The sequence below is a fragment of the Mesoplodon mirus genome (assembly GCF_964341445.2).
Source record: "Mesoplodon mirus genome assembly, chromosome: 9".
NCBI classification, from domain to species: Eukaryota; Metazoa; Chordata; class Mammalia; order Artiodactyla; family Ziphiidae; genus Mesoplodon; species Mesoplodon mirus.
The window spans coordinates 80,365,857-80,368,356 of record NC_138985.1 but is presented as its reverse complement, the minus strand read 5'-3'; the positions used below and the strand labels follow the sequence as shown (position 1 = coordinate 80,368,356).

At 29.7% G+C, this 2,500-nt stretch overlaps 1 protein-coding gene across 7 annotated transcripts in view; it reads right to left on the bottom strand.

Moving 5' to 3' along the window:
• FOXP2 (forkhead box P2) overlaps nt 1-2,500 on the bottom strand; it is a 533,480-nt gene that overhangs the window by 245,783 nt on the left and 285,197 nt on the right. The gene's annotated exons all lie outside the window — the stretch shown is intronic.

Below are 2,500 nucleotides of genomic sequence, written 5' to 3'. Positions count from 1 at the left end.
ATTAAGTTATTATTTATTGATACATAGCCATAAAAACACATCAATAAAGACAGAGAAACAGAAGAGAGAAACATAAAATGAGACTAGATGTGTTTAAATGCTAGAGTTAGCGTGGCTATTTATTTCTTTACACATAAGCAGGCTTTTTCAAGACTTTTACACCTTCTTGACCAAATTATCAGGGTTAAAGACATTCAAAATGAAATAAAATCACAGTATTATTTTGTAAATGTCAAATACTATGCTTTTGAAAGAAATCACTGCTCTCAATTTCATTTTGAAAATAAAATATGGGGATTCTAGCATTTAAATGGTTACTCAAAGACTCTGTTTTGAATACTAGGGATAAAGGAACTGACAGTAAGAAAGTACTGACCAGATGTTTTTAAACACCATCACCTGAAACACCTTCAAAGCAGTACAATCTCATAAAACATTCAGAAAGATTATCTGACTTAATGAATGCTCAAAATGCAAGCTCAAATCTACCCTGTAAGGCAATCAAGTTTTTAGCAACTATTTTGACCTTAGTGACACAAACAATTAATTCTGCAAACCTAATATCAAAATAAAATTCTACATCTAATGCAGAATAACTTCTCAATGTAGTTAATCTAAAACAACATTTGAAATACGTTACCTCCATATATTATACATTCTGGTATTTAGTACTAATTTTAGAAGATTAGAAAAGAAAGAGGGAGATAGTAATTTCATCAGGAGAAAGCTTTTTTATTACTAATTTTTCAGTGAATATAAAACAGCAAAGCATACCAGCAAGGATGTGGCTCCTATGAACATATCCATTATATTACAATATTAAAACTTAAAGAAGATACTCCAGCTTTCAGAAATATTTCAGTATTAGTAAACAAAATGCAAGGAAAAATACTAGCTATAATTTATTAATCCCTTTTACTCTGCCAGTCCATTTATCATTAAATATTTGTTATAATGTATTCCAAACACTAACCCTTCCTCCTAAATACATGCCTGATTTAATTCAAACTGCTCACCTCCATGAAAATACAAAAGCCATAAAAATCAAGGTAAACATTCTGTTCTCAAAACAGGCCATATTCTGCCAGAAGTTCATGGCAAACAAAATTCAACTTTGTTCACATCACTCACTGCCTCCTAAATTATATTTATAAATAAGACACCTTAGCCAAAAATGATTAGTCCATTATACTTTTAAGGCGTAACTGAATTTTTTGTTCAAAACTGTACAATTAAATAACACCAAGTAAAGATACATTTGTAAATTTATTTCACTTCTCATGAATTTGTTTTAATACTTCCCCATGGTTTGTATTTTTTCTGAAATGTATTGAATATGTTAGAATTAAAAGCAATAACTGCATTCACTTTATAAAAAGGACATTCCAATCCTTAATGAACTTAAAGGCCTAGTTGAAAATACACTCATGGAAGGACAGAAATTCAATAACCTTAACTGTCTAACTATATTAATATATTTAAACTATAACCAAGGGAAGAGACATTTACAAAGGTTTTTGCATGTTTATTTATTAAATCATTACATATCTTCCTGTAGACACTTCCTGAACTGTCTTTTGTAGACACCTACTATACCCATTGTGTTAAATCACTTCTAGAAGGCACTCCACAAACATGCAATACATGACTAAACTTTCTAAGTTATCTGAAGGACATAACTTTTTGTATTTACTTCTGTTTAAGGTTTATATAAACAAACTATGTAGAACAAAGTAAACTTCAAACTCACATTATAAACACACCTTATAGACCTTATCATAAAATGCCTCCAGAGTACTATAAAGTATAGCCATGATTTTACTGTTTTCTTTATAAGAAAAAATCTAATCAGAGTTTTAAGAAAAATAAGTTAGTTCTCTGCATTTCCTTTCAGAACCTGTTGTCTATTAGTACTAAACTGTAATGTTTATTTTCAGTTGTCATTTTCACTTGCCTTTATAAATGCAGTTTAACGTATTCTCAGACAAAATAGAATTTGGCTAAAATTCTAAGGACTCTGACTTAGGGAAGTCAATAGGAATATTATAGCATTCCACTGGTATGATATTTCTATAAATACACTGAAAGGAAAAGAGGGTTATCCTGAAACCTGCATTTATTTAATGTGTAAAATAGGCTAATTCTGCAACTTTGGTAGGCATCTAAATCCTATGATGGTGAAAGCAAAATATTTTGAAACAAAATAAAAATTATCTTCCTAACAACTGCTGTCTATTAAAAGAGACACAATTCCCAAATAATAGGGAACTTATTCAAAGAGCTGTATCTAGCGCTTTTAAAAGATTATTCTTGAAAACAATGCCTGAAGGTTGAGATATTACTCAGTACATATACTCTAAGGTAACTTTCTAAAGGCTGTTATTATTTAAAATAATGATTCTATTAAATTTTACTCTAGTGTGGGCACTTGCTTTAACTTTTGAGCTGCATTCTTTCTCATTATATTCCAACTTAAAAACGTAAATGATACATCCCTTAA